Source organism: Pongo pygmaeus, chromosome 12, assembly GCF_028885625.2.
Source record: "Pongo pygmaeus isolate AG05252 chromosome 12, NHGRI_mPonPyg2-v2.0_pri, whole genome shotgun sequence".
Classification (NCBI taxonomy): Eukaryota; Metazoa; Chordata; class Mammalia; order Primates; family Hominidae; genus Pongo; species Pongo pygmaeus.
This window is the reverse complement of record NC_072385.2, coordinates 31,179,822-31,193,694: the sequence shown is the minus strand read 5'-3', so window position 1 is coordinate 31,193,694 and position 13,873 is coordinate 31,179,822. Positions and strand designations below refer to the sequence as shown.

General features: G+C 46.4%; 1 protein-coding gene across 3 annotated transcripts in view; it reads right to left on the bottom strand.

Moving 5' to 3' along the window:
- Positions 1 to 12,737, bottom strand: part of NPAS2 (neuronal PAS domain protein 2) — a 179,246-nt gene extending 166,509 nt beyond the window's left edge. For 2 of the 3 annotated variants that reach the window (XM_054474286.2, XM_054474287.2), the window contains exon 1: positions 11,659 to 11,677. The gene's annotated coding sequence lies outside the window, so the exon portion shown is untranslated. Of the gene's footprint in view, positions 1 to 11,658; positions 11,678 to 12,444 lie in introns of those variants that run through there. The other variant, XM_054474289.2, reaches the window with a different exon arrangement.
- Between the last annotated feature and the right edge of the window lie 1,136 nt (positions 12,738 to 13,873).

Sequence of the window (13,873 nt, the reverse complement as noted above, 5' to 3'; positions counted from 1 at the left end):
GATTTTGTACGGAGAGGTTAGATAGCTGACCACTTTGGACAGCTAACTCATGCAAACACAGCACAGCTTCCCAGAAACTGGGAGCCCAAGAAGAATTAACTATTCCTTTTAAAATTTAAGCATGGTGTCTCCTGCACTAGGCACCCCCATTGTTTCCTGGGTCTTTGCCATGCAGGGGCCTATCCAGGTCTCTTAAGCGGGCTAGCAGCAACGTTCTTCTGGTGAGAATGCTACTAGACCAGGCATGGCGAGAGGAGAGAAACCTATTGCACAGTTGGAAGACTCACCAACAACTCCCACTGAGGGACTGTGTATATACCAAACAGTACAAGCCCAAACAGATATGGCGCACACTGGAGCGCACCACCTTGCTGCCCAAGAAATCCCCATTTTTCACAGAGCACCAGGAACACGACTCCCTGAACTGGTACAGCAATAGCAGCAGGCCCTGGCTGAGGAGGAGCCAACAATTGCCAGGGCAGGTGCAGCATGGCAACCGCCAGGTAAGTGCTTGGAGCAGGTTTCTATAGAAATCAGGGGATGAGGATGATGAATGACCTTTCCAGGGCGAGAAGGGAGATACAGGTGGCTCAGGGTGCTGTGAGTTTCCTGAGACTCTCTTTGAGGGGCTCATATCTGTTGTCTGGCAGTCAGGAACCAGCACAGTTCTTCTCTCATTTTCTCCATAGAATGTGATAGAATGCCGATGTGCCTACCCTACATGAGATGCAGGGCATTCAGCGGCGATCGCAGGCCCAAGGATAGCCAGCTTGGTCATGAGACTCACACACACATACACATCAGGACAAGAGCAATGATGCCAGCAGCTAGAGCCTTGCCAGGAAGCATCCCAGGAATAACTGGAGAGCAAGTTAAGGACTTGGGGCCCTGGCAGCTGAGAATCAGCATGCTAGGGAGTAAATGACAGCAAACGAAGGCAAAAAAGAGTATGGGTTTGCAGGTTTGAGAGAATGGAAAAGCCAGGAAGGAGATGTAAAATGCAGGATAGAGGTCTATTTTCATCAAGGCCACCTTGAACTCCAAATCCAGGGGTCCTGTGCTTCCCCTGGACAGAGTTTCCAAAAGTGGTGCCTTCTCAGATCAAATGAAAGTAAAGAAGATTTTATTTTGCTTGACAGATCATAAAACCTCTACAAAATTGCCATGCAAATTGGCTGTGAATGAATCTCTCTCTCCCACAATGCTATGAAGGGGAAAGGGGGGAGGCCATAAAAGGAAAATTCTCTCTGACCATTAAGAAGTCCTTGGAGAGGTCACATAAAAACTTCCATCTGCTTTTGGTCATCAGATGAGCTGAGATGACAGAGCTACACAGCAATCGTTCTCAGCAAGGTTCCAGCTGACACATCCACCCCCACCTTACCACACACCCCACAACTTGGGGTTTAAAGTTTTCCTCCTATTTGTTATTAGATCTTGATCTCCAGGGAATTAGGCATCTTTTGCAGTAACTGATGATACTGTATGCCATGTCTTTTGTAGACAACACAAACTGAAGTGCTGATGTGGCAAACACACAATTTATTTTTATTTTTATTTATTTATTTTTTGAGACAGAGTCTTGCTTTGTCGCCCAGGCTGAAGTGCAGTGGCGCAATCTCAGCCCATCACAACCTCTGCCTCCTGGGTTCAAGTGATTCTCCTGCCTCAGCTTCCCGAGTAGCTGGGATTACAGCTGTCACCACACCCGGCTAATTTTTGTATTTTTAGTAGAGAAGGGGTTTCATCATGTTGCCCAGGCTGGTCTTGAACTCCTGACCTCAGGTGATCCACCTGCCTCAGCCTCCCAAAGTGCTAGGATTACAGGCATAAGCCACTGTGCCCAGCCCAAACACAAGATTTGGTAGATCAACGTAGTAGCCAGACTGGCTTCCCTTTGTCCTCACTCCAACCCATCTCTTCAAAAAACCTCTCCAGCTACAAGAAAATGTTTCCTCCCCTCCCTTACTGTCAACACTTTGTCAACAGGCAGTGATCAGCACTGTTTGTCCCGTGACCTCTGTGGACCTATGATGCTGTCTGCTTCTAAAAGGTCTTCACCCTCCATGATGGATAATGGAAAAAAAAGTTCTGAGATTGAAAAAATAATGGATGGATGTTTCTATATAACCCTAAAGACAGATCTGACTTCTACTGATGGGGACTATTTGTGAAAATACTCCAAAAGGACTCCAGCCCATGTCGGAGAACCATGGCTAGCTGCTGGGTTGGATGAAGCTGGAAACCATCATTCTGAGCAAACTATCGCAAGGACAGAAAACCAAACACCGCATGTTCTCACTCATAGGTGGGAACTGAAAAATGAGAACACTTGGGACACAGGGCAGGGAACATCACACACCAGGGCCTGTTGTGGGGTCGGGGGAGGGGGAGGGATAGCATTAGGAGAAATACCTAATGTAAATGACGAGTTAATGGGTGCAGCACACCAACATGGTACATGTATACATATGTAACAAACCTGCACGTTGTGCACATGTACCCTAGAACTTACAGTATAAAAATAAAATAAAAAAGAAATGGAGTTAACCCATCTGAATTAAGGAGAAAACAAATGTTTGCATTTGTATGCCAAAAAATATAGGCATTCATAAAAATTAATAAAAAATAGAGGCATTCTCATTTCTTGGTGGTCTCAAAGTTTCTTCTACCACCTGTCACATTATTGCATGTAGTTTGATGACTAATAATTCTATTCACGTTAGGATATTTGGGATGCCTCAATGCATGCAACAAAGACCAAAGAGCTATGCTGGCTGCCTCATGATGTCCCCAGGAAGTCTACTGATAGGTTGTTTTTGCTTTCAAGGTATCTTTTTCTTGTGTGGTCTCTGTTGACTCTGAGAAGGTTTTTTCTTTTGTCATCTTGCCTTTTCCTTTCCTATTGGAGGACAGCAGGTGGTGGGTGTTCCTGGGCTATGCACTATCACTTAGGAGTAAGGAAGTAGAAGGATGATCAGAGGTCCATGCCCAAGAGTGGTGATTTTCAAATGTGCCCTTGCCTGAAGGGTGATTAACATTTCTTATGAGTTTTGTCCATTTCATTTGCTTTCCTCTCTTCTCTAGCAGAATTGAAAATGTTTTAAGAGCATTCCCCTGGATAACTGGAACAAGATGAGGATGCCCACTCTCACCACTTCTATTCAACATAGTACTGGAAGTGCTAGTCAGAGTAATCAGGTAACAGAAAGAAAGTAAAGGCATCCAAATAGGAAACGAAGAAGTCAGATTCCCTCTCTTTGCTGCTGATATGATTCTACAGCTAGAAAACCCTGAAAAACTCCACCAAAAGGCTCCTAGAATGGACAAACGACTTCGATAAAGTTTCAGGATACAAAATCAATGTGCAAAAATTAGTAGCATTTCTACATTATTTCACACCAATAACGTCCAAGCTGAGAGCCAAATCAAGAACACAGTTCCAAAGTGCTGGTATCAGGCGGGCGGATCACTCGAGGTCAGGAGTTTGAGACCAGCCTGGCCAACATGGCAAAACCTCACCTCTACTAAAAATACAAAAATTAGCCAGGCGTGGTGGTGCGTGCCTGTAGTCCCAACTACTCAGGAGGCTGAGGTTGCAGTGAGCTGAGATTGCGCCACTGCAATCCAGCCTGGGTGACAGAATGAGACTCTGTCTCAAAAAAAACAAACAAACAAAAAAAAAACAACACAGTTCCATTTGCAGCAGCCATTAAAATATAAAATACATAGGAATACAGCTAACCAAAGAGGTGAAAGATCTCTACAATAAGAACTATAAAACACTTCTAAAAGAAATCATAGATGACAGAAACAAATGGAGAAATATTCCATGCTCATGGACTGGAAGAATCAGTATTATTAAAATGCCCATACTGCCCAAAGCAATCTACAGATTCAATGCTATTCCTATCAAACAAACAATGTCATTTTTCACAGAACTAGAAAAACCTCTTCTAAAATTCATAGGGAACCAAAAAAGAGCTTGAATAGCTAAAGCAATCCTAAGCAGAAAGAACAAAGCTGGAGACATCATATTACCCAACTTCTAACTATACTATAAGGCTACAGTAACCAAAACAGCATGGTACTGGTACAAAAACAGGCACATATACCAATGGAATAGAATGGAGAACTCAGAAATAAAGCCACACACCTACAGCCATCTGAGCATCAACAAAGTCGACAAAAATAAGCAATGGGGAAATGACTCTCTCTTCAGTAAATGGGGCTAGGATATTTAGCTAGCCATATGCAGAAGAATGAAACTGGACCCCTACCTTTCACCATATACAAATATTAACTCAAGATGAATTAAGGATTTAAATGTAAGACTTCAATCATAAGAATCCTAGAGAAAAGCCTGGGAAACATCACTCTGGACACTGGCCATGGGAAAGAAAGTCCTCAAAAGCAACTGCAACAAAAACAAAAATTAACAAGTGGGACCTAATTAAACTAAAGAGCTTCTACACAGAAAAGGAATCTATCAACAGGGTAAACAGACAACCTACATAAATGGGAGAACATATTTACAAACTACTCATTCAACAAAGGTCTAATATCCAGAATCTATAAGGAACTTAAACAACCGAACAAGCAAAAAAACAAAAACTGTATTTAAAAATAGGCAAAAGACATGAACAGACACTTCTCAAAAGAAGACATACAAACATGAAAAAATGCTCCATATCACTAATCATCAGATAAATGCAAATCAAAACCACAATGAGGTACCATCTCACACCAGCCAGAATGGCTATTACTAAAAAGTCAAAAAACACATGCTGGAAAGGCTGGGGAGACAAGAGAACACTAATGCACTGTTGATTGGAATGTAAATTAGTTCAGCCACTGTGGAATGCAGTTTGGAGCTTTCTCAAAGAACTTAAAACAGAGCTACTAATTTGACCCAGCCATCCCACTACTGATAGTAGTATCTATCCAAAAGAAAACAAATCATTTTACCAAAAAGATATATGCATTCACATGTTCATCACAGCACTATTCACAAGAGCAATTGTGATTCCATGTCCATGTCTATTGGACATGGAATCAACCTAGATGCCCACCAACAGTGAACTGGATAAAGAAAATGTGTTACATATATACTATGGAATACTATGCAGCCATAAAAAGAATGAAGCCATGTCCTATACAGCAACATGGATGCAGCTGCAGGCCATTATCCTAAGTGAATTAATGCAGAAATAGAAAACCAAATACTGCTGTTCTCACTTATAAGTGGTAGCTAAACATTGGTACTTGTGGACATAAAGATGGCAACAACAGGTACTGAAGACTACTGGAGGGAGCAGGGAACCAGGGGATAAGGACTGAAAAACTAACTATTGGGTACTACATCAGTACCTGGGTGATAGGATCATTCATATCCCACACCTCAGTATCATGCAATATACCCAGGTAACAAACCTGCACATGTATCCCCTGAATCTAAAATAAAAGTTGAAAAAAATTAAAAGAATACAGCAAGTTTACTTTTCAGCTATGTCTCATGCAATGTACGAAGTGTTTACGTAACTACTGTACATTCAGAGAACTGAATTTAGAACCTGTCTGACTGTAAATCTGAAGGATTCTAAAAGCAACAAAGCTTCTTAGACATGCTTGGGGCAGCCTACCATCTGACTGGATTGAGAAAGGCCTGGAAGGACATCTTCTCAGGGTTTTCTTGGAAACATATCACTGGAGGGGTGTGTCTCCCAACACCATTTCCAGAAAATCTTTCAGGTTTACTGCAAGGTGGATCATAGCCACTTAATTTTCATAGACAACCTCTATTTCAAATATTTCCCTCTGTGTCTTCATGTACCATCGATACACTCCCAAAACAAGTATAACTATTATGTAGCCAATAAAATTTAATTTAAATAGTTTATGTCATGGAAAAATGCTTATGTTCAGGTGAAGACAAACAACCAGAATAGAAAACTATAAACGGTGCTACCTCAAACATGTGAAAATGCATAAAAAAGATTTAAAAGCTGGAAAATATCTTGTGTTAGTTAAGATACGGAGACCAGGCAGCCTTACACACTGTAGATGCGGAGGTTAACAGGCATAGCTCTTTTAGCCCCCAATTTGGCAGCATCTATCAATATTTCAAACAGGTGTGCCTTTACCCAGGAATCCTAATAATCCCTGACCTAGAAAATCTTGAAATTGTACACAAAGATATACAGATAAGGAAGTTAATACAAAAACTGTAACAGTCACCTCAATAGATTGTTTATTAATAGGGATGGGTTAAATAACGTCCTATTTGTACTTCTGAATAATACTCTGTAGCCTTTAAAAATAAAGAAAAAGATATGTCATAAAAAATCCATGCCATATTAAGTTGCTAAATAATATACATAAAATGAGTTGTTTTTGTTTTTATTTTTTAATTTAATTTTATTTTTTTGAGACAAAGTCTTCCTCTGTTGCCAGGCTGGAGTGCAGTGGCAGGATCTTGGCTCACTGCAACCTCCGACTCGCTGGTTCAAGTGATTCTCCTGCCTCAACCTCCTGAGTAGCCACGATTACAGACACGTGCCACCATGCCCAGCTAATTTTTGTATTTTTAGTAGAGACAGGGTTTCACCATGTTGGCCAGGATGGTCTCAAACTCCTGACCTCGTGATCCACCCGCCTCAGCCTCCCAAAGTGCTAGGATTACAGGTGTGAGTCAGTGCACCCGGCCTTAGTTTTTAAAAGTGTACATATGTGTGTGTATATGTAAATATGCCAAAAATGACTAGCAGAACATGCCCCATGGTTATCAGTCATTACCTCCTGAGAAAGGTGGAGAGTATGGGATGCTTTTGGCTGCAACAGAAAAACTAACTCAGCTTGCTTCATCTGGTAATGGTTTCATGATCTCACACATGTTCAAAAACAGACTCTTCTTTGTGTAATTCAGAAGGTCAAGGGCACCACGGAGACCTCCCTGCCCCCCGCCCTTCTTCACCTTTGCATTCTTCCGCAGGTCAGCTGAGACCTGGCCCAGCCCCTCTGGTGGCTGATGGCTGCCCAGTTTGCAGGCATTATGGCCACATATCACAGCATCCAGTGGAAGGAAAGGATTGTTTCCTTCCTTGCCTCTTTTGAGACCAGGGAAACTTTCCCAGAAGCCTCCCAGTGGCCCACCCTCACATTTTATTGGCTAGAACAAGGTCCACATGCTCACCCTGAGCCAGTCACTGGCAAGGGCAGCAGCCCCACCCTCACCAGGGTTGAGTGGCCAATCTGATAAACCTCCAGAGGCAGGTGTGGGTTGGCAGTCTACTGTACAAAATCCAGTTTCTGCTAGGCAAATAAAAGATAGGGGGATGATTATTGGGTAGGCCACAAGGATGAAGGGAATTTTTTTCTTTCTACTAGAAATGGTTCTGTGCTATTTGAAAATTTTTACGAGATTATATCCATGTGCCTTTTAAGATAAACGAATATAAAAATATTTCAATGCACAGAAAAAACACTGAACAGAAAATATATCTTGAAATTGTGGGGTTTTTTCCTTCTTATCTTTTCCAAAAACTATGTACTTTTATAAACAAAAAAACAGTAATTTTCAGATGACCTCGAGCTCTTAATATTTTATCACCAAGGGACACAGATATCATTCATAAAATTGTGCATGTCATTTTTGGCTCAGAAGAGGCTCAAGAATCACACCACTAGGTTCTGTCACCTCGTCACCTGTCTGCCTTTAGATGGGCCTGTGTTTTCTGGAAGCCTGGATGATTTTCAGTGGTCTGGGAACATCATCTGCCATGGCCTTAAGCAGCAAAGTCCACAAATTGGGTCCTAGGGCCCAACCTCTCAGCTTCAGCCCCCACCACTGCTCCCATTTCCGTCCTGGTACTCCCATGCCTGACGATGCCTTCCTTTCCCTCTCTCGTCTCCACCCTCACCCAGGCCTGCCTTGGGTCCAGGGGTTCCTCTACTTTTCCTTCCTCCTAAACATCAAACTGCCATTGCCATTCTCTTAGAACTTGGTTTTCAAGATTTACTTTTAGGGAGCGTGGAAGGCAAATGGTAGCAGAGAGATCGCCTTTGCAAATAATAAATGGAATCCCAAAATATATTTTAAAAAATCAGAGTGATGTTGGTTGAAGTGTTTTCAGGGCCACCCAGGTGACCCCTCCTAATATCAGGGTGAAGGACACCATTGCCTTGCAATATCCGTCTCTCCTAGACGGCAGGAGGAAGCAATCATCTCAGAGTGCGAAGCATAAAAGGCACCCCAGGTGAATTCCAACATGCCCGGCACTAGTTTCAAGTTAACTCACACTATGGTGGAAAGACAGATTGATGGCTTTGATCCTAGAAAGTGACCCACCACAGAACAGACCAATGCCCCTCAAAGAGGAGAGGTGTTTGTCCTCTCCGCTACATTTTTAAAGAGCGCTTGATTGCTGCTCGCAGTCTTGATCAACAGAACCTACAGCTTAAGTACCAAGAAAAGCTTCAGATGAAAATATCCTAGGAAGGGCTATCAACAAAGCAAACCAGACACCAGGGACTGCAGGAGAGGGTGGAGATGAGCATGCTCCCAATAATTTGCCATTTTACCTCTGATTAGCTTCCACAGCTGCCTGCCCTCCGGCCCTGGCCCGGCTCTCCACGGCCGGCCTTGGGTTTGCTGGTTAACCAAATTGAATCTCTAATTGGTGAACTACATGGAACATATTTTAGTAACCTCCTCGTCCTCCTTGCTTTCCAGCCTCCTCTCTCCTATCAACAGTAATAAAAGCAATCACTTTTGTTAGGCCTAACACACGTCCTTTACTGGTAATCCTACAAACTTGGCAAGGTAAGTATCATTTGCACTGTTTTTCTGACAAGGACTCTGAGTCTCAGAGAGGTTAAAAGTTGCCATAGCTGAGCTGGGAGGCTACCCCAGGCCTGTCTGACTTCAAATTCTGCATTTTATTTCTTGCCAAGTCACAAGGCTCTCCATTCAAATATGACTACAGGTCAAGGTCAGCAATGTGGAAGCCCTACCAGCAACTCTCCTTTCCTGGGCCCCTTTCTGGCCATCACCCCGGAGAATGGCATCCCAGAACCTCATTTTCAGTTTACAATTCCTCTCTCTCTCCCTGCCACCTCATCTTGTTAGCTCCTCAAGGGCAGGTACAACCCATCTTCTTATTTTTGTATCATCTGGGCTCTCTATGTGGTATATGCTCAGTAAACATGCTGAACTGGATTCAGTGCATCCCAAAACCTTGCCAGCGTGCAGCAGCTGGTAGCTGTGAGATATGCAGCTAAGGTCCTCTCCCAGGTGTCCTGAGTTAGAATCTGTGTTTGCCAAGGGCCCCAGGTGATTCTCGGGCACTATGATATCCAGCATCCTCCATCTCCTTAAACACAGTTTTTTTCATACCAGTGTAGAGGATCAACACTCTCTATTCTGAACCATCAAATGGAACCACCCATTGTTTTAAGACTTGCAAAAGTTCAAGTGGTCTCTGAGGGAACTTTACCTAAGAAATGACTTTGCTTAAAATGCCAAGGACTCCTTAATCTCAGTTAAAGAATTCAAGTGAGAAGCAGTAGTGCCTTAAAGACTGCATTAAAAATTTCCCCTTTAAACATACGCTCATATTTAATACATGTTTATTTAGTGCCCTGAGATACTATTAATCATCATCACCTTGAGATTTAAAATAGAATTACTCATAGTTAAGTACCCCATTAGCATTCAGAAATTTCTAACCTTTGGATAGTGATCACCAACAATTCAGCTCATTTCCCACACCTATTTACTGAGCATCTATTCTGAACAAGGCCCCATCGGGATGAGATGCTGTGGGGAATATGAAATGTGACAGTCCCTGACCTCCCATCTTTGCTACAAATAGAATGAGGATCAGGAACATGCTAATCAGACACTTCTGTAAGCAAATAATGCACCAAGTACCATATCCACTATTTAAATGTGAAACTCAATTAGATGCTTGCTATGATGCAGCCAATTAAACCGTTGGCATAAAGCAGCCAAGAATACTGAGTCACTGGGCTATTTTCAACACCTCGAAATCTGACCTCTCTTGGGAAAGAGTTGCACCGTGCATGGAATCAGCATGGGACAGTGTCGTGATCACACTGGGAGAACCGACGATTCATGTAAAGAACAAAACACATGCTTGTTTTAAAAATTAAGAAAGAAGACTTAGCCCTTTGGGTTCTTAAGGTTCAAAAGCAAGACTCTGAAAAAATGAACATATAAAGATGGTTAAATTAAAAAGTATACGCATGCCTTATTATTTTATTCTGAAGAAATTAACGTTGTTTTTAACCTAATAAGTTGCAGTGTTGAGTGAGCTATAAAGATCACCAAGAGTTAAGAAAGATTGTTCAAAAAAATAAGGTGAATTCAACTTAAACATGGCACACATCAGGTTATATGTGTTATCTTTGATGATTTTCATCATTTGCATTATTAAACAGCCAGAAATTTTTTTAAAGGGCCCAAACTGTTTTAAGAGAACCAAATGAGCTTAAAAACAATTGTTGTTTTCTACATAAAGATCAATTCTTTAGTCACCATCTGAACACTCCCTCATCAGACCACTAATTAGTAAAGCCTCACTTGGTTCTTTTTGGCGTGTTTAACTCTTTGGGGGGTAACGTTTTACTAATAACATATTTCCTCTAGAATGTATTTCCTTCTTTCACCTCCACAGGAGCCCCTCTGGGAAGCAGTGAGAATAAAACCGATTCTACATTTACGCACAGTGGGACAGATCAGCAAATAAATACAGGCATCGATTTCCAAGAAAAAAACGGCTAAAAGCAGCGCATTTACAATTCTTCTAAGCCACACTCCATATCTCTCTGTGAGATGGAAGATAATTACTGAATGTCTTTATGTTGCACACTTTATTTTTAACTAAATCTTTAAGTAGACTGCTGAGAGATACCAATACTTCTACTGGTCCTGGTTTAGCGCTGTAATGAAACACTGAATTTTAGCTTTTGTAAAATAGTGGCGCAGGTCAGGATAACTCTTTTAAACATTACACTATTTATTTGGGGGTTATTTTTGGCAAACTTTTTCCTTTAAGGACATCTTAGTGGCAGGAAGATGGAGCTAGTGTGTGCGCTTGAATGTGAACAGTGCCTCCCAAGGAGGGCAGCTCTGTGTTTAATGCAAGCCATAATTAGTTGGTCAATTCACTGATGGGGACCAAGTTACAGTGAGAGAGAGATGCTGGCAGAGATGTCTTGCTGGGAACTACTTTAGAACTAATTACCTGGGAAGTCCAAACAGGAAAAACCTTTCTATTAAGGAAAATAAGGTTTGGGTTCTAAATGATCAAGACGGTTTAGCTCGTCTCTGCTGATTAAGTTAATTTAATAAGTGCTCAATGTTTTACCTGTAGGAAAACAGGCTAACCACTTTAATGAAGTTGGGGTGGATGCCAAAGCAACGCGTAAAGACGAAACTCCTCTCCGGGACCCTCCTGAACACCTGTTGAACTCCAGGGCTTCTAACTTTCCGTACTAAAGCCTCCCGGACACAGCCTCGGGAGTGTTTAGACTTCGTGGAAGTGCGTGTGTATATTCAAGGTTTCCATCTTGCTTAATCAACAAAACTAGTTACTAATTATTTATGAATCACAGGGCTGAAACAAACTTTCTTACCTTGAGCAATTAAGGAGTGGCAAGCAGAGGAGCGGGACTGGTTCTGAATTTAGCCCGGTGGTGCCTGTCCCTTCCCTGGTTACCGACCTGCCCAGCTCTTTAGAAAGGTCAAAGGTGCGTCCCTCCTCGGCTGGGAAAGGGGCACATCTCCCAACAAAACCACACGTATACATCCAACCTGGGGAGCTCCGGAGTTGGGGTGGGGGGTAGGCAGCGACGCGAGGAGCCAGGCTGCACGCTGTCTGCGCGCACGGGTTTTGGGGGCACCGACTCCGCACCCAATCCGGCCCGGAACCAATTCCGACCCAGGGACTCCGAGAGACCGCGGGCCCAGGGCGCGCACGCCGCACTCTCCGGGGGTCCAGGACGCCCGACGTTTCGGAGGGTCGAGCGATGGGTCTCGAAGACAACCGCGGGCAATCCCCAAAGCTGTTGCCCTGGGGCACGATCCTTCTCCACCCTGTCGGACACTCCGAGGACCCCCAAATTCCGAGGCTCGGGTGCCCAGTCCTCTGTCTTCTGCGTCGAGACGCGCCCGGAGCCCACCGGCCCAATGGTTGCTACCTCCTGCAGGACGCGAAGCCCCCAGCGGCCTGACTGTGGAGGGGGAACCCACCTCTCCGCGCCCCCGCGTCCGGGGTCCCCGGTGCCGCGCAGCCTCGCTCCTGAGCGCCCCTCCGCCCCCGCGCGTCCTCCACGCTGGCGAGCAGGTGACCGAGTCCTGCGACCCCGCGCGCACGTACTGCCCACCCTGGGTCCCCCGCGCCCCTAGGCGCGGCCCCTTACCTCGGAGCGGGCCGGAGCGGCCCCGCGGGGCCGGGCGCGGACTGGGCCGGGAAGACGCGCCTCCCGCCGCCGCTGGGAGACGAGGCGGCGAGCGGGCGCGGCGAGCTCCTCCCGGGCGGCGGCGGGAGGCGCTGCTCTAGCTGCTGCCGCCGCCGCCGCCGCCGCCGCGGCTGCGGGTCTCCGGGCTCCGCGGCCGCCGCTCCTGGGCCGCAGCCGCGCGGGGCCCTCGGCTCCTGCGAGAGGCCGGCTGCTCGCGCGGCAAACTCTTCCGCACGCAGAGCCGGCGGGGAGAGCCGCCTCCGCCTCTGCCTCCTCCCCTGCCTCCTCCCTCCACCCTCCTCCCTCTCCACCTCCCCCTCCTACCCGCCCCCCCCACTCCTCCTCCTCCTCCTTCCCTCGCCTGCCTCCGCCTGCGGGGTCTCTCCTGGCCCCGACCCAGCCTGGGACAAGCACCCCGCGCGCGCCGCAGGCAGACGGACCCCCGGACCCCTAGACCCCCGGCTTCCCTGGGCGGCGCAGACACCCGCGAGTCCCCAGGCCGCTGCCGCCTCTGCTGGGCTGCCAGGGACGCGCGGCGGGGTCGGGCCTGGGGCGCAGGGTCGGGGTTGGGCGCCGGGGCTGGGGGAGGGGGGGTTGTGCTTCCAGGTGAGCCGGCCCAGAGGAGAGGCAAGTGGACTAGAGGCTGCCAGCCGAGGTCCCATTAAAGTTGTCACTCGGGGGGAACAAGGAATCTTCCGCCCCCGCCTAGTGTAGACCCTCGCAGTGCGGGCCGCCACCCTGCTGTCCCGCGCAGGGGGTGAGGGGGGACGAGAACGCGACTGTCACCCCCTCCACACTGTCCTCCAGGGGCAGGGTTGCGCGCGTGTCTTGACCCAGGGCACAAAGCGCGTCTCTGCGGGGACCACTGCGATTTCTCAATGAGCGGCGGGGGTGCGGCCCGGGGGCAGGTGGGAGGCGGGGGTCGGGGAAGATGCGGGCGAGCGGTGGTCGGCGGAGGACAGCAGCGACTGCTGGGGAGGAATAACCGGTGCCTGTCCTAAGGCGAACGTAGCTGGTCCGGAAAATGGGTCAAGGATGGAAAGGAACCGGCTAATTGCCCCCCTCCCCGGCAGGGGCACGTGGGGTGTGGGGCTGCGGCCAGGAGCCGGCACTTGGAGCTCCACTCTGCCTCTCCCTCCCCTCCTCCGCTGCCCTCCTCTCCTTTTGCACCAGTGCAGGAAATGTTCCACTGACCTACATATTTTTCCAAACATACGTGACCTTTTTTTTTTTCCTCTGTGGGAGGAGACAGGCGAGAATCCAAGAAAAAGAAGCTGGAGAGAGAGGCGCGCGCGAGAAACAGGGAGGATTTTACCAAGGTTCCCGCAAACGCCAAGCGGAGGGAGGCAGAGGTACAGGAATAGTCCCCGGGTGCCGGGGCTGCTGTCTG